We start from the raw sequence: 19,428 nt of genomic DNA, 5'->3' as shown, positions 1-19,428 counted from the left end.
AGGGGTCTAGTTTCCAAAATGGTATCACTTGTGGGGGGTTTCCACTGTTTAGGCACATTAGGGGCTCCCGAAACGCGACATGGCGTCTGATCTCAATTCCAGCCAATTCTGCATTGAAACAGTCAAACGGTGCTCCTTCACTTCCAAGCTCTGCGGTGCGCCCAAACAGTGGTTTACCTCCACATATGGGGTATCGGCGTACTCAGGAAAAATTGCACAACAAAATTTGTGGTTAAATTTCTGTTTTTACACTTGTGAAAATTAAAAAAAATGGTTCTGAAGTAAAATGTTTGCAAAAAAAGTTAAATGTTCATTTTTTTCTTCCACATTGTTTCAGTTCCTGTGAAGTACGTAAAGGGTTAATAAACTTCTTGAATGTGGTTTTGAGCAGCTTGAGGGGTGCAGTTTTTAGAATGGTGTCACACTTGGTTATTTTCTATCATATAGACCCCTCAAAATGACTTCAAATGAGATGTGGTCCCTAAAAAAAATGGTGTTGTAAAAATGAGAAATTGCTGGTCAACTTTTAACCCTTATAACTCCCTAACAAAAAAAAAATTGTTTCCAAAATTGTGCTAATGTAAAGTAGACATGTGGGAAATGTTATTTATTAACTATTTTTTGTGACATATCTCTCTGATTTAAGGGCATAAAAATACAAAGTTTGAAAATTGCAAAATTTTAAAAATTTTCGCCATATTTCCATTTTTTTCATAAATAATCGCAAGTAATATCGAAGAAATGTTACCACTATCTTGAAGTACAATATGTCACGAAAAAACAGTCTCAGAATCAGTGGGATCCGATAAAGCGTTCCAGAGTTATAACCTCTTAAAGTGACACTGGTCAGAATTGTAAAAATTGGCTCGATCATTAAGTACCAAATTGGCTCTGTCACTAAGGGGTTAAGTTAAAAATGTACAAACAAGACAGACATATTTGACAAACATCCAGAAGGAGGGGAGTGAAACCATTGAACAGGGATGAATCTAATAATATAGTGACAAGTGGGATGTCATATTTTAGAAATATTAAATGAGTCTACACAGCATCTCAACATCATATATGGTACCATGTCTCCAATAGTCAAAGTAAACTTGCTAATAAAAGCACAAAATCTTACCCTGGAAAGAAAGAGGACTCAATAGATAAAAAAAGGATAGATGCAATCCCCAACGCGCATTTCGTGTGGATGTTATCCTTTCTGAAAGATAATATCCAAGCGACATGCACGTTTGGGATTGCATCTGCCTGGACCCTGGGATTGTATACCTGGACATGTTGAAGCATCTGCCTCGACACGAAACAGCCGTCATCCTGCAGGAATCACACTCCCCGACTCCTTCGTTTACATTGTATTTCTAAGGAATAATATTCAGATGAGATGCTTACTAGTGATGGGCGAGCAATACAATGCTTGGGTGCTCGTTGCCCGGGTCAAACAAATTGGAATACTCGGGTACTCGACTAGAACAACGAGCCCAATGTAAGTCTATGGGAGACCCGAGTATTTTTACCACAATCCCCCCGGGGGGGTCCTTTTAAGGTTTAAAAACATCTGAAAATGATGGAAACACTGCTCAAATGACACAGGAACCTCATGGGGATCGCCCCTGGAAGCATTCCTGACTCCTAGTTCACAGCTTTAATCCTTTTTTTCCGAGATTCATGCCATTTTTCCCGGAGCCACAAAAAACACATGAAAACGAAGCCAAAATGGGTTTTGCTTGGAAATATCTCAAGGTACATCCTTTGCAGGGTAATGACTTGCCTGTGTAAGGGGGTGAAGAGGAAGATGAGCCCAAAGGAGGTTGCTTTCCCTGCTCCTTACCTGGAACCACTTAGTCGGACAGCTGGGTTGTTGGGGGGAGGACTTTCTACCATGGACAGAGGAGACCATGTGACTGCTGGGGGCAGAGAGGAAGAGAGAGGAGTGTGGTCAGAAAAGAGCAGGAAAACAGAGTGCACGGGACAGAGGGGACAGCGCGTGAGAGAGAAGGCAGGCTTCAGCGCTGCGCTCCCCACGAGAGAGTGCTCCCCTGTGAGGGCACTGAGGCTGAGATACCCACCATAGTGAAGGCTGTTTGTGAGGGTGTGGACTCAGAAGCCTCCGTAATCAGAGAAGACTTTTTCCCTGACGGTGCAGAGACAGTGACCCGAGCGCGCAGCCCCGGTGACCGCAGTGACAAGCCAAGAGCCCTGAGTGTGATAAGTAAACTGCCCAGTGTGTGTGTAGCATCGCTACTGCAGAGAGACTGCCAGCCCAACATACAGCAGTGTGACTGTGCTACTTCCTGCTTCCAGTTTCACTCTGAGAAAAAGACTGCAAAGATTTAACCCCGGAGTCTCCAGTTCCCAGGAGACAGAGGAGAGACTTCAGTATCTTCAAGTGCTGCTGGTGACTGTACCCACATTGGAATAAGGACCCTCCAGTCAAGACCTCGCTGGACTGATAAGTTACAAGAACACTCGTTAACCATTTCTATTCGACTTAACTGTTTCACAGCTTCAGTTAGCTTGATGTGTATTGTTATACTGTTTGCTTTATCTCTACTAACCCCCTGTTTTCTCCCTGCGAGGAGAATCTTACTCCTGTTAATAAATCCCCCTCAACAGTTGGTCTGTCTGTTCCGTGGTGACATACTCAACCCTGCACCCTATTACACCTGTAAGGCCAAATATTTAACCCCAGACTGAAAATTTCCTCTCCCATTTAGGCTTAGTTCAGATGCTGCATTTTTCAACTTTAAAATTGCTTTCAACCACTACAAATGCATTCACTGGGAAATGTCATTGTAACATTTAACACCCCTAGCTGGCCATGTGGTGTGTGACACATAAGCAGACCCATCTTGTTTCATTTACAAAGGAGGGACTCTTAAAGTCACAGGACCTATTTTTACTGGTGCATCAGGCGGCATTAATCTTCTTAAAGGACCATTGTGAAACAGTGGGTCTCCTAAGCTGTTGTAGCCGATGCTGTGAGTGGATGGGCTGCCAAGAATTACAACGCACTGCAATACCCCTGAACAAAAAAAACACCAGAACACAGGCAGAGATGCTTACCTGTTCAAGGCCTCCAACAATTGCACTAACCAGGGTGCACCAGGCCCAAGTAAAGATAGAAAAAACACAGGTGCAAATAATACCGATGCAGCCAACCTACAATCAGGAATTGGCTGCTTGGAGCACCCGTGCAATGACGCCATAATTAACATCTTCATCCTGCTTCTCTGTGTTCTAATATAAATATTTATACTTATTTATATAGCGTCAACATATTTACAGTTTGAAACACAACAGTCCAAAGTAAAAACGGTAACAATAATACAATAATTGCACAGAAATAAAACAACCCTGCTCGTGACAGCTTACAATCTACACTAGGTAACAACGAGAACAATAATTAAACCCCAAAAAATAACATCCTACTCGTGACAACTTACTATCTACAATGAGGTGGGGGAGATAAAAACTACAGGGGAATGTATTTACAGTGATGTTATACAATGATATTACTGAGGTTTGTTGAAAGTTGTGGAGGCCGGAGGACAAGGAGGAGGAGGAGAGCATGGTCATTTGTCCTCTTGGTGATGACACGGAAGTATCGACTGTTAGCAGTGTTGCATGCACGCCTGAGTTTATGTTCCAGTCACCCTCGCATTACCAAAATTTTCGGTGACAGGCAATACTGATTGGTGACACTTCCAGACCCACACTACAAGGAGAACTTTATTTCTCTTGTTCCAGAGGCAGACAGGTGTACTACAATGTTGGAGTACCATAGGGCCCTTCTTGCAGAATTATTAAAACAATTCCCATCTGAAAATGCTGGCAGAAGAGGTCACAGTTCGTTGGCAAAGCAAGGAGTACAGGTGAGAGAGACAATTCCAATCCAGCAGTGGAACACTGACAAAGTTCGGGGAGAGTTTTCTCATGCCCTCTTATCGCCCTGGCCCTGAGGCGTGGAGGACTGTCATAAGGCATGCTTTGTTTGGGAAAATGCTGAGGGAGTACCTTGCTGACCGTACCAACGTCCTCTGTCATTCCTCTGTGCCCTTTCATTATTGATTTGCAAAGCTGAACACAGAGCATGAACTGTCTCTCTCTACTGCGCACGTGCGCTGTCCTCACGGTCATGGAGTGCACGATGCCTCGCTCTCTGGCGGTCACTGTGAACATGGCTCCTCGCTTTCTGGCAGTAACGCTTTTATTGGCGGGAGCAAACGCCTTCGTAATACAGAGACAGCGTACAACACCACCCAGGTGTTCACACTCTGCTCCTCAGACTTTCTATGTGAGCAGTGACTGCCTCTAAGCAGAAGATGATGATGGTGGTAGTTGGAGCATTTAACACAGTCATGAAGCAGCCATAACAACTTGAAAGAGAAGTATTTTTACCGAGATACCACACTGTTTGATATGTGGCCTGTATTTGTTAATTTTGTAAAGTAAAATAGTGTACCGAACGAGGGTAACAGACCGCAAATACAGCAGAATGTAGGCCTGAATTTCCACAATTTGTAGGCCACAAATACATCAGATGTCTGACAGCGATACCACACTGCCAAATATGTGTCTTTTTTTATTTCGGAAGCTAAATAGCGCTGTATAGAAATAGAGTATCAGAAAGCAAAAAAAGGGTCCACCGGCCTACAATGAGCAAACTTGGGGCACGCAGATATATGACGGCTGTCACGGAAATACCACACTGGCAAATCTGTGGCCTTTTTTTGGTTTGATATGCAAAATAGCGCTGTATATAATTTGAGTATCACACAGCCAAAAAATAAGCACACCGGCCTCCAATGGCAAAACTTGGAGCAGAGATATATGACGGCTGTAACAGAAATACCACACTGGCAAATCTGTGGCCTTTCTAATTTTTTTTAGGCTGAATAGCATTGTATAGAATTTGAGTATCACACAGCCACAAAGTATGTACACCGGCCTCCAATGACCAAACTTAGAGCACAGAGATATATGAGGCCTTTTTCGGTGAATTTAAAACACCAAAAAAAAGGGGGCACAAGGGTAGCACACACAACTATGCTACGTATGCAAACTATCACTTTTCAACAGGCCTCAGTCTGACAGAACAGACTGTATATATATACATTTTTTTTGGGGGGGTGGAATTTGTGGAAAATAAAAAATAAAAAAATAGGTATATAGGTAAATAAGCAGCAGGCAGTTATGGAGCTTTGGTAGGGATGCAGTGGGAGCTATGTACACACATACAGTGCCTGCAGGTCTTGCACTGATGTGGATATGCTGTGCCCTGCCTACCTAGAGCTGCAATATCGGGACCCACGAATTAGCCCCAAAAAGGCCTGTATTTTTCTCAGGAGTTGTGGATGTAAGAGTTGCAGACCTACACTAACGCTACAACCACAATTCTTGTTATGATCTGGTGACCTTGGAGCCGCATGAAACTTTGTCTGGAGTCGGTGGAACCTGTACTGACCGCAAATCCTGAACTAACACCGCAACTAGAAGTAGCCGTGGGGTGTGCCTAACATAACCTAGACACCTCGACACAGCCGGAGGACTAAATACCCCTATAGATGGAAATAGGAATGCTACCTTGCCTCAGAGCAGACCCCCAAAGGATAGGCAGCCCCCCACGAATAATGACTGTGAGTAGGAGAAGAATAGACACACGCAGGTAGAAAACAGGATTTAGCAAAAGAGGCCACTCTATCTAAATAGGAAAGGATAGGACAGATTACTAGGCGGTCAGTATTAAAACCCTTCCAAAAATATCCACAGCAGATAATACAAAAAGTTCCACAATCTAACTAAAGACATGGAATGTATATCTGCCACTCCAGAGAATCCAACAAGACTGAGAAAATACTGACACAATCTAAGCTGGACAAGAAAACACAAAGAATAGCACTGAATTGTGAAGCACATAGCATGTGTGCCACAGGAAAAAAAAACCAGACACTTATCTTTGCTGATTTGGCAGAAAGGCAGGAGGAACCAAGCAGAGGTCCAACACCTCCCAACAACAATTGACAACTGGCAAGGACTAATGAATCCTGCACGCCTAAATACCCCAGTCAGAACTGCAATCAGCAGATACACCTGACCAGGACTGCAACTCAGGGGCAACTGCATTACCACCTACAACCACCGGAGGGAGCCCAAAAGCAGAATTCACAACAGATTCTGACCCTATCTCGGCAGCAGCTCTCCCTACTCTCACTGAATCCGGAGCAGAATGCGGCAAGCAGGGCGGCGCCAGGTCTGTTATACTCGGGATGATGCTGTGCGGCATAGCCAATCACTGCACGACCACAACAAAGATGGCTGTGGCATTTCATGGCCTGGCAGACAATCCCTGCATCGTGATTGGGTCTCTAAAGTCCGCCAAAACTGCTGGGTGGAGACCCCAGTTACCGCCGAATAATCCCGGAAATGCTCGCTGCTCGCTGAGTACGCCGAGCATATTGATACTCAGGCGAGTAACAAGTAGTGGCGAACACGTTCGCTCATCACTAATACTTACATCAATTGTTGTGCCACCTTCGTTTCTTCTACTGTCTGCATTCAGGACTTGCTTCCTTCAGGTTCATTACCTAGACCTCATGGCTTAACCAGCTACCGGCAAGTCTCCACTGATCACAGCACATAGTATACGGTCGTTATAGTGACTGTTTTTGCTCTTTCTTTTGGCTTGTGCCCTTCCTGTTATAATGTCCCCCTTCCTAGGCCCCTTCCTGGTATAATGTCCCCCATCCTGGTCATCTTCCTGTTATAATGTCGCCGTTCCTGGGCCTCTTCTCGCTATAATGTCCCACTTCCTAGGCCCCTTCCTGGTATAATGTCCCTCATCCTGTTCCTCTTCCTATTATAATGTCCCCCTTCCTGGGCCTCTCCTTGCTATAATGTCCCCCTTCTTAGATGCCTTCCTGGTATAATGTCCCCCATCCTGGTCCTCTTCCTGTTATAATGTCGCCCTTCCTGGGCCTCTCCTTGCTATAATGTCCCCCTTCCTAGACCTCTTCCTGGTATAATGTCCCACATCCTGGTCATCTTCCTGTTATAATGTCGCCCTTCCTGGGCCTCTTCTTGCTATAATGTCCCCCTTTCTAGACCCCTTCCTGGTATAATGTCCCTCATCCTGGTCCTCGTCCTGTTATGATGTCCTCCATGTTGGGCCCCTACTAGTAATTATATCTCCCATCCTTGGCCCATTCCAGTAATAATATTGTCTTTTCTGCCTCTCTTTTTCCAATACATTTAAAAAATAAATGATACTTCTTACCTTCCCCTGCTCCCATGATGTGCGACATCTTCTTTCATAGCCAGCACAGACGCTGGCAGCTGACTTCATTAACTGTGCCAGGTATGCCTACGTCAGATGCCGGTCTCTGATTCGCCAGTGGCATGTATTGCAGTGCAGGGAGCTGGCGGGTCTCTGTGCCACAATATATTTCAACTGAATGTGTGTCCTTGGAATCACACACAACTGAAGTAATCACTGGCATCAGCGGGCTCCCCTCCTGCCTGGGCCTCGTCGCTGTTGCACCTTCTGTGACTGTGATCATTATACCCCTGCATACAGACATGTATATACACAGTGCACATACAGACATACAGTGGGGCAAAAAAGTATTTAGTCAGTCAGCAATAGTGCAAGTTCCACCACTTAAAAAGATGAGAGGCGTCTGTAATTTACATCATAGGTAGACCTCAACTATGGGAGACAAACTGAGAAAAAAAAATCCAGAAAATCACATTGTCTGTTTTTTAATCATTTTATTTGCATATTATGGTGGAAAATAAGTATTTGGTCAGAAACAAACAATCAAGATTTCTGTCTCTCACAGACCTGTAACTTCTTCTTTAAGAGTCTCCTCTTTCCTCCACTCATGACCTGTAGTAATGGCACCTGTTTAAACTTGTTATCAGTATAAAAAGACACCTGTGCACACCCTCAAACAGTCTGACTCCAAACTCCAGTATGGTGAAGACCAAAGAGCTGTCAAAGGACACCAGAAACAAAATTGTAGCCCTGCACCAGGCTGGGAAGACTGAATCTGCAATAGCCAACCAGCTTGGAGTGAAGAAATCAACAGTGGGAGCAATAATTAGAAAATGGAAGACATTCAAGACCACTGATAATCTCCCTCGATCTGGGGCTCCACGCAAAATCCCACCCCGTGGGGTCAGAATGATCACAAGAACGGTGAGCAAAAATCCCAGAACCACGCGGGGGGACCTAGTGAATGGACTGCAGAGAGCTGGGACCAATGTAACAAGGCCTACCATAAGTAACACACTACGCCACCATGGACTCAGATCCTGCAGTGCCAGACGTGTCCCACTGCTTAAGCCAGTACATGTCCGGGCCCGTCTGAAGTTTGCTAGAGAGCATTTGGATGATCCAGAGGAGTTTTGGGAGAATGTCCTATGGTCTGATGAAACCAAACTGGAACTGTTTGGTAGAAACACAACTTGTCGTGTTTGGAGGAAAAAGAATACTGAGTTGCATCCATCAAACACCATACCTACTGTAAAGCATGGTGGTGGAAACATCATGCTTTGGGGCTGTTTCTCTGCAAAGGGGCCAGGACGACTGATCCGGGTACATGAAAAAATGAATGGGGCCATGTATCGTGAGATTTTGAGTGCAAACCTCCTTCCATCAGCAAGGGCATTGAAGATGAAACGTGGCTGGGTCTTTCAACATGACAATGATCCAAAGCACACCGCCAGGGCAATGAAGGAGTGGCTTCGTAAGAAGCATTTCAAGGTCCTGGAGTGGCCTAGCTAGTCTCCAGATCTCAACCCTATAGAAAACCTTTGGAGGGAGTTGAAAGTCCGTGTTGCCAAGCGAAAAGCCAAAAACATCACTGCTCTAGAGGAGATCTGCATGGAGGAATGGGCCAACATACCAACAACAGTGTGTGGCAACCTTGTGAAGACTTACATAAAACGTTTGACCTCTGTCATTGCCAACAAAGGATATATTACAAAGTATTGAGATGAAATTTTGTTTCTGACCAAATACTTATTTTCCACCATAATATGCAAATAAAATGATAAAAAAAACAGACAATGTGATTTTCTGGATTTTTTTTTCTCAAATTGTCTCACATAGTTGAGGTCTACCTATTAAATTACAGATGCCTCTCATCTTTTTAAGTGGTGGAACTTGCACTATTGCTGACTGACTAAATACTTTTTTGCCCCACTGTATATGTACACACATATGTATATACTGAGCGCATGCACACATATGTATACACATAGCACACACATATATATGCACAGGTGTATACTCAGATCACAAACAAAGAGATGCATACACAGAGCACACACATTCATTTATACATGCACACATATTTCTATACACAGAGCACATACATACACACATATGTATTTACACAGAGAACATATACACACACTATAGATGATTTACCAGCTTGACTCCAGCAGTTTAATTCTTCTAGACTCCCACAGGGTACCAAACATTTGGTCACATTATGTTCACATGATTGTTTTGTCTCCAAAATTTCTGCTACACTCATAACATCACTCATAATGCAGAAATGGTGGGCAACATATGAGGATGGGGGCCTAGGAAAATTTCCCATTTTGTCCCCCCTAACGCCAGTCCTGTGAGGACATTACAGTATATGGTGGGTGGAGGATGTACTGTGGGGACATCATACTGTGTGTGGGGGAATGTACTGTGGGCACATCATACTGTGTGGGGGAATGAACAGTGAGGACATCATACTGTGTGTGGGGGAATGTACTGTGGGGGGCATCATATTGTGTGTGGAGGAATGTACAGTGAGGACATCATACTGTGTGTGGGGGAATGTACTGTGAGGATATCATACTGTGTGTGGGGGAATGTACTGTGGGGGCATCATATTGTGTGGGCGGAATGTACTGTGGAGACATCATACTGTGTGTTGGGGAATGTACAGTGGGGACATCATACTGTGTGTGAGGGAATGTACAGTGGGGACATCATACTGTGTGTGGAGGAATGTACTGTGAGGATATCATACTGTGTGTGGGGGAATGTACTGTGGGGACATCATACTGTGTGTGGGGGAATGTACTGTGGGGACATCATACTGTGGGGGGGGGGATGTACAGTGAGGACATCATACTGTGTTTGGGGGAATGTACTGTGAGGACATCATACTGTGTGTGGAGGAATGTACAATGGGGACATCATACTGTGTGGGGGAATGTACTGTGAGGACATCATATTGTGTGTGGGGGAATGTACAGTGTGGACATCATACTGTGTGGAGGGAATGTTCAGTGTGGACATCATATTGTGTGGGGGGAATGTACAGTGTGGACATCATACTGTGTGGGGGGAATGTACAGTGTGGACATCATACTGTGTGGGGGGAATGTACAGTGTGGACATCATACTGTGTGGGGGGAATGTACAGTGTGGACATCATACTGTGTGGGAGGAATGTACAGTGTGGACATCATACTGTGTGGGGGGAATGTACAGTGTGGACATCATACTGTGTGGGGGAATGTACAGTGTGGACATCATACTGTGTGGGGGGAATGTACAGTGTGGACATCATAATGTGTGGGGGGAATGTACAGTGTGGACATCATACTGTGTGTGGGAGGCCATAGTATGTATTCCTTTTTTATACCCTTCAAAGTTGGGAGCTACATTTTTAAAACTGCCCAGTACTGATAGATCCTTTGTTGGTTGCTGTGAGTAACATTGTCACTGTGGAACTACTACCTTGTTAACAAAATTGCATGCTACAAATGTTAGGCTGTGTGCACACGTTGCGGATTTAGATGCGGATCCGCAGCATTTTTGGATGCGCGGAATTGCATCAAATCCACAGTGTAGTGCACAACCAGTGTTATTCTATGCGAAATGAAGAATTGTTGCGCACATGCTGCGGAAAAATCCACGCAGATTTGCAGCGTTTTATTTTCCACAGCATGTCAATTCTTTTTGCAGATTTGCAGCGTTTCTGCATCCATTGACTTCCATTAAGTCAGGCAAATCGGCAGCAAAACCGCAGGTGTAAAAAGATCTGCGGATTTGCTGCGGATGTGGGTGCGAGAAACGCTGCAGATCGGGAGGAGGGAAGTGTGTAGGCGGAGACTATGTTCATGTCTGTGTATGGGGGTCTGCATGTATGTGTGGGTCTGGGTGTGTCTCTGTGTGTGTGCAGGTGTCTCTGTGTGTGTGGGTCTGTGCAAGCAGCCATTGTCTGATGGGACTACTGCTCTATGAATGCTCACAGTGACAGCATTACCGATGATTGGGAACGTAGTCCCATCATACAATGCATGTGTTCAGTAGTAAAAAAAACAAACATACAGAACATACAGCAGACATACAGGACATACATTACAGACAGTACAAACAACATATAACATACAGTACATACTCACCAATCACCTAGTCCCCGAAGCCCTCGATCTCCTGTAATAAAAATAACATAATAAACCAACCTATACTTACCTTTCTGCCGTAGTCCAGTTAAGATTATTGTATTTGTTTTTATTATGTATACCCCTCCTCACATGTAAAGCGCCATGGAATAAACGGCGCTATAATAATAAATAATAATAATAATAGATAGATAGATAATAGATAGATTTGAAGCTACCTTTTAACACAAGTAATTTCATGTCCATAATGTTATGATTTGGGAGACAAAAATGTATTGCTTGTGTTAAATTACTTGTGTTAACCCCTTAATCCCATATGACGTACTATCCCACTATCCCGTCAAGGTGACCTGGGACTTAATTTCCAGTGATGGGATAGTACGTCATAGCGATCGGCCGCGCTCACGGGGGGAGCGCGGCCGATCGCGGCCGGGTGTCAGCTGCCTATCGCAGCTGACATCCGGCACTATGTGCCAGGAGCGGTCACGGACCGCCCCCGGCACATTAACCCCCGGCACACCGCGATCAAGCATGATCGTGGTGTACCGGCGGTACAGGGAAGCATCGCGCAGGGAGGGGGCTCCCTGCGTGCTTCCCTGAGACGATCAGTACAAGGGAATGTACTCACCTTGTACCGAGCGTCTCCTCCCTGCAGGCCCCGGATCCAAAATGGCCGCGGGGCTGCATCCGGGTCCTGCAGGGAGTACTTCCGGGTGCCGTGCAGGCGCTGGTAAGCCTGCGGCGATGTGAGTGAGATCGCTGATATGATAGAGTGCTATGCAAACTATCAGATCGGCGATCTGTGATGTCCCCCCCTGGGACAAAGTAAAAAAGTAAAAAAAAAAATTTCCACGTGTGTAAAAAGAAAAAAAAAAATTCCTAAATAAAGAAGAAAAAAAAATATTATTCCTATAAATACATTTCTTTATCTAAAAAAAAAAACAATAAAAGTACACATATTTAGTATCGCCGCGTCCATAACGACCCAACCTATAAAACTGTCCCACTAGTTAACCCCTTCAGTGAACACCGTAAGAAAAAAAAAAAAAAACGAGCCAAAAAACAACGCTTTATTATCATACCGCCAAACAAAAAGTGAAATAAAACGCGATCAAAAAGAGGGATAAAAATAACCATGGTACCGCTGAAAACATCATCTTGTCCCGCAAAGAAAGAGTTGCCATATAGCATCATAACCAAAAAAATAAAAAAGTTATAGTCCTCAGAATAAAGCGATGCCAAAATAATAATTTTTTCTATAAAATAGCTTTTATAAAAAAGCCAAAACATAAAAAATGATATAAATGAGATATCGCTGTAAACGTACTGACCCGACGAATAAAACTGCTTTATCAATTTTACCAAACGTGGAACGGTATAAACGCCTCCCCCAAAAGAAATTCATGAATAGCTGGTTTTTGGTCATTCTGCCTCACAAAAATCGGAATAAAAAGTGATCAAAAATAAGAATAAATCAGACCTCACATGACTCTGTGGACCAAAATACGGAAAAATTATAGGTCTCAAAATGCGGAGACGCAAAAACTTTTTTGCTATAAAAAGCATCTTTTAGTGTGTGACAGCTGCCAATCATAAAAATCCGATATAAAAAATGCTATAAAAGTAAATCAAACCCCCCTTCATCACCCCCTTAGTTAGGGAAAAATAATAAAATTAAAAAAATGTATTTATTTCCATTTTCCCATTTGGGCTAGGGTTAGGGTTAGGGTTAGGGCTAGGGTTAGGGCTAGGGTTAGGGCTAGGGTTAGGGCTAGGGCTAGGGTTAGGGCTAGGGTTAGGGTTAGGGCTAGGGTTAGGGCTAGGGTTAGGGCTAGGGTTAGGTTAGGGCTAGTGTTAGGGTTAGGGTTAGGGCTAGGGTTAGGGTTGGGGTTGTGATTACATTTACGGTTGGGATTAGGGTTGGGATTAGAATTAGGGGTGTGTCAGGGTTAGGGGTGTGGTTAGTGTTACAGTTGGGATTAGGGTTAGGGGTGTGTTTGGATTAGTTTCAGGTAGAATTGGGGAGTTTCCACTGTTCAGGCACATCAAGGGCTCTCCAAACGCGACATGGCGTCCGATCTCAATTCCAGACAATTCTGCGTTGAAAAAGTAAAACAGTGCTCCTTCCCTTCCGAGCTCTCCCGTGCGCCCAAACAGGGGTTTACCCCAACATATGGGGCATCAGCGTACTCGGGACAAATTGGACAACAACTTTTGGGGTCCAAGTTCTCTTGGTATCTCTGGGAAAATAAAATTTTGGGGGGCTAAAAATCATTTTTGTGGGAAAAAAAGGATTTTTTATTTTCACGGCACTGCGTTGTAAACTGTAGTGAAACACTTGGGGTTCAAAGTTCTCACAACACATCTAGATAAGTTCCTTGGGAGGTCTAGTTTCCAATATGGGGTCACTTATGGGGGGTGTTGTGAACTCTGTTTCCGGGCTCCCTCCTGTGGTCATGAGTGGTACTGTGTGAGTTCTCTCTTTGGGCTCCTCCTGGTGGCTCTTTTTGTTATTTTGCAGGTTTCTGGCAGGATCAGCTGTCTCGTCATCTGCTTGTTAGGTTTCCTATTTAATCCACCTGGTCCTTCATTCCTTGCCTGTTGCCGTTGTATTCAGTGCTATTCTGATTGCTCCTGTCTACATCCGTTATCAGTCTCTCCAAGAGAAGCTAAGTTCTGTTTGCTTATTTTTGCTCATCTGTGTTCAAGATGTTTCCTAGTATATGATAAGTTTTTGTCCAGCTTGCTAATATGTGATTTCCCTGCTTGCTGGTGCTCTGGGGTGCTGAGTTGCTCCCCCCACATCGTTAGTTGGTGTGGGGGTTCTCGCATTCTCTGCGTGGATATTTTTGCATAGGGTTTTTTACTGACCGCACAGATCCCTTGCTATTTTATGCTATCTAGCGTTAGCGGGCCTCATTTGCTTAACCTGTTTCATCTCTGCGTTTGTTTTTTCCTCTTAACTCACCGTTATTATTTGTGGGGGGCTTCTATATCTCTGGGGGATTTCTCTGAGGCAAGTGAGGTCTTTACTTTCTCTTTAGGGGTAGTCAGTTTCTCAGGCCGTGAAGAGACGTCTAGGATTTCAGGAAACGTTCCACGGCTGCCTATAGTGTGTGCGGTTAGGATCAGGTTTGCGGTTAGTCCAGTTACCACATCCCCAGAGCTCGTCCTATTATTTTCTACTTAGCTGGTTAGATTTGTGATCCTAAGCCACTAGGATCATAACAGTGCAACAGGCCAAAAGTGTTAAATGCATCGCAAAAGTGGGATAAGAGAAATCCTGAGTTCAATTTTTTTTTTCTGCTCTGCAGTCTGTCCTGCTTCTCTCCTCCCCTTAATCTCTGGGTGGCTTTGAGTTCTGCTGCAGACATGGATATTCAGAGTCTGACTTCTAGTGTGGATCATCTTGCTGCAAGGGTGCAAAGCATTCAGGATTTTGTTGTTCACAGTCCTATGTCTGAGCCAAAAGTACCTATTCCTGAGTTTTTTTCTGGAGATAGATCTAGGTTTCTGAATTTTAAGAAAAATTGTAAATTATTTCTTTCTTTGAGACCTCGTTCCTCTGGTGATTCCGCTCAGCAAGTTAGAATTGTTATCTCTCTGTTACGCGGCGACCCTCAAGATTGGGCCTTCTCCCTGGCGCCAGGAGATCCTGCATTGTTGAATGTGGATGCGTTTTTTCTGGTGCTTGGATTGCTTTATGAGGAACCTAATCTGGAGAACCAGGCAGAAAAGGCCTTGCTGGCTCTCTCTCAGGGTCAGGATGAAGCTGAGGTGTATTGTCAAAAATTTCGGAAATGGTCGCTGCTTACTCAATGGAATAAGTGTGCCCTGGCTGCAAATTTCAGAGAAGGTCTTTCTGAAGCCATTAAGAATGTTATGGTGGGGTTCCCCACGCCTGCGAGTCTGAATGAGTCAATGGCTTTGGCCATTCAGATTGATCGGCGTTTGCGGGAGCGCAAACCTGCGCACCATCTGGCGGTGTTTTCTGAACAGAAACCTGAGTCTATGCAATGTGATAGGATTCTGACCAGAATGGAACGGCAAAATCATAGACGTCAGAATGGGTTGTGCTTTTACTGTGGTGATTCAGCTCATGTTATCTCAGCATGCTCTAAGCGCACAAAAAACTTTGCCAGATCTGTCACCATTGGTACTGTACAGCCTAAATTCATTTTGTCTGTTACTTTGATTTGCTCTCTGTCATCCTACTCAGTTATGGCTTTTGTAGATTCAGGTGCCGCCCTGAATCTGATGGATTTGTCATTTGCCAAGCGCTGTGGTTTTATCCTTGAGCCATTACAGTTCCCTATTCCATTGAAGGGAATTGATGCTACACCATTGGCCAAGAATAAACCTCAATACTGGACTCAAGTGACCATGTGTATGACTCCTGCACATCAGAAGGTGATTCGCTTTCTTGTGTTATATAATTTGCATGACGTTGTCGTGTTGGGTCTGCCATGGTTGCAGGCTTATAATCCAGTCCTGGATTGGAAAGCTATGTCTGTGTTGAGTTGGGGTTGCCAGGGAATTCATGGCGATGCTCCCTTGGTATCAATTGCTTCCTCTACTCCTTCTGAAGTCCCTGAGTTTTTGTCGGACTACCAGGATGTATTTGATGAGCCCAAATCCAGTGCCCTACCTCCTCATAGGGATTGTGATTGTGCTATAAATTTGATTCCTGGTAGTAAGTTCCCTAAGGGACGACTGTTTAATTTGTCTGTACCAGAGCATGCCGCTATGCGGAGCTATGTAAAGGAGTCTTTGGAGAAGGGACATATTCGCCCCTCCTCGTCCCCTCTTGGTGCGGGATTCTTTTTTGTGGCCAAGAAGGATGGTTCGTTGAGACCCTGTATAGATTATCGCCTTCTAAATAAAATCACGGTCAAATTCCAGTATCCCTTGCCATTGTTGTCTGATCTGTTTGCTCGGATTAGGGGGTCTAGTTGGTTCACCAAGATAGATCTTCGCGGTGCGTATAATCTTGTGCGTATAAAACAGGGCGATGAATGGAAAACAGCATTTAATACGCCCGAAGGCCATTTTGAGTACTTGGTGATGCCTTTCGGACTTTCTAATGCCCCTTCTGTGTTTCAGTCCTTCATGCACGATATCTTCCGAGAATATCTGGATAAATTTATGATTGTGTATCTGGATGATATTTTGGTCTTTTCTGATGATTGGGAATCCCATGTGAAGCAGGTCAGGATGGTATTTCAGGTCCTGCGTGCCAATGCCTTGTTTGTGAAGGGTTCCAAATGTCTCTTCGGAGTCCAGAAAGTTTCCTTTTTGGGCTTTATTTTTTTCTCCTTCTTCTATTGAGATGGACCCAGTCAAGGTCCAGGCTATTCATGATTGGACTCAACCTACATCGGTTAAGAGTCTTCAGAAGTTCTTGGGTTTTGCTAATTTTTACCGTCGCTTCATTGCTAATTTTTCTGGTGTGGTTAAACCTTTGACGGATTTGACCAAGAAGGGTTCTGATGTGACTAACTGGTCTCCTGCGGCCGTTGAGGCCTTTCAGGAGCTGAAACGCCGGTTTTCTTCGGCTCCAGTTTTATGTCAGCCAGATGTCTCTCTTCCCTTCCAGGTCAAGGTTGATGCTTCTGAAATTGGAGCAGGGGCTGTTTTGTCACAGAGAAGCTCTGATTGCTCTGTGATGAAGCCATGTGCCTTCTTTTCAAGAAAATTTTCGCCGGCTGAACGAAATTATGATGTTGGTAATCGGGAGTTGTTGGCAATGAAGTGGGCATTTGAGGAGTGGCGACACTGGCTAGAGGGAGCTAAGCATCGTGTGGTGGTCTTGACTGATCATAAAAATTTGATTTATCTTGAGTCGGCCAAGCGGTTGAATCCTAGACAGGCTCGTTGGTCGTTGTTTTTCTCACGTATCGATTTCGTGGTCTCGTACCTTCCTGGTTCGAAGAACGTGAAGGCTGATGCTCTTTCTAGGAGTTTTGTGCCTGACTCCCCTGGAGTTTCTGAGCCAGTTGGTATCCTCAAAGAGGGGGTAATTTTGTCTGCCATTTCCCCAGATTTGCGACGGGTGTTACAGGAATTTCAGGTGGATAGACCTGACCGTTGTCCATCAGAGAGACTGTTTGTCCCAGATAGATGGACCAGCAGAGTTATTTCCGAGGTCCATTCTTCAGTGTTGGTCGGTCATCCTGGGATTTTTGGTACCAGAGATTTGGTGGCTAGATCCTTCTGGTTGCCTTCCTTGTCGCGGGATGTGCGTTCCTTTGTGCAGTCCTGTGGGATTTGTGCTCGGGCTAAGCCTTGCTGTTCTCGTGCCAGTGGTTTGGTTTTGCCTTTGCCGGTTCCTAAGAGGCCTTGGACGCATATTTCCATGGATTTTATTTCGGATCTTCCGGTCTCTCAGAGAATGTCTGTCATCTGGGTGGTTTGTGATCGTTTTTCTAAAATGGTCCATTTGGTGCCCTTGCCTAAGTTGCCTTCTTCCTCTGATTTGGTTCCGTTATTTTTTCAGAATGTGGTTCGTCTGCACGGCATCCCTGAAAACATTGTGTCTGACAGAGGATCCCAGTTTGTGTCCAGATTTTGGCGGTCCTTTTGTGCTAAGATGGGCATTGATTTGTCTTTTTCGTCGGCCTTCCATCCTCAGACGAATGGCCAAACTGAGCGAACTAACCAGACCTTGGAAACTTATTTGAGATGTTTTGTTTCTGCTGACCAGGATGATTGGGTGACTTTTTTGCCATTGGCCGAGTTTGCCCTTAATAATCGGGCTAGTTCGGCTACTTTGGTTTCGCCTTTTTTTTGTAATTCTGGTTTTCATCCTCGTTTTTCCTCGGGTCAGGTTGAGTCTTCGGACTGCCCTGGGGTGGATTCTGTGGTGGATAGGTTGCAGCAGATTTGGAACCATGTGGTGGACAATTGATGTTGTCACAAGAGAAGGCTCAGCGCTTTGCTAACCGTCGTCGCTGTGTGGGTCCCCGACTTCGTGTGGGGGATTTGGTGTGGTTGTCTTCTCGTTATGTTCCTATGAAGGTTTCTTCTCCTAAGTTTAAACCTCGTTTTATCGGTCCTTATAAAATTTTGGAAATCCTTAACCCTGTGTCATTTCGCTTGGACCTCCCGGCATCGTTTACCATTCATAATGTGTTCCATAGGTCTTTGTTGCGGAGGTATGTGGTGCCTGTGGTTCCTTCTGTTGAGCCTCCTGCTCCAGTGCTGGTTGAGGGAGAATTGGAATACGTGGTGGAGAAGATCTTGGATTCTCGTATTTCAAGACGGAGGCTTCAGTATTTGGTTAAGTGGAAGGGCTATGGTCAGGAGGATAATTCCTGGGTTGTCGCCTCTGATGTTCATGCGGCCGATTTGGTTCGTGCCTTCCATGCGGCTCACCCTGATCGCCCTGGGGGTTCTGGTGAGGGTTCGGTGACCCCTCCTCAAGGGGGGGGTACTGTTGTGAACTCTGTTTCTGGGCTCCCTCCTGTGGTCATGAGTGGTACTGTGTGAGTTCTCTCTTTGGGCTCCTCCTGGTGGCTATTTTTGTTATTTTGCAGGTTTCTGGCAGGATCAGCTGTCTCGTCATCTGCTTGTTAGGTTTCCTATTTAATCCACCTGGTCCTTCATTCCTTGCCTGTTGCCGTTGTATTCAGTGCTATTCTGATTGCTCCTGTCTACATCCGTTATCAGTCTCTCCAAGAGAAGCTAAGTTCTGTTTGCTTATTTTTGCTCATCTGTGTTCAAGATGTTTCCTAGTATATGATGAGTTTTTGTCCAGCTTGCTAATATGTGATTTCCTTGCTTGCTGTGCTCTGGGCTGCTGAGTTGCTCCCCCCACATCGTTAGTTGGTGTGGGGGTTCTCGCATTCTCTGCGTGGATATTTTTGCATAGGGTTTTTTACTGACCGCACAGATCCCATGCTATTTTCTGCTATCTAGCGTTAGCGGGCCTCATTTGCTTAACCTGTTTCATCTCTGCGTTTGTCTTTTCCTCTTAACTCACCGTTATTATTTGTGGGGGGCTTCTAT

The sequence above is a fragment of the Ranitomeya variabilis genome, chromosome 6 (genome assembly GCF_051348905.1).
Source record: "Ranitomeya variabilis isolate aRanVar5 chromosome 6, aRanVar5.hap1, whole genome shotgun sequence".
NCBI lineage: Eukaryota > Metazoa > Chordata > Amphibia > Anura > Dendrobatidae > Ranitomeya > Ranitomeya variabilis.
This window is presented reverse-complemented; position numbering follows the sequence as displayed.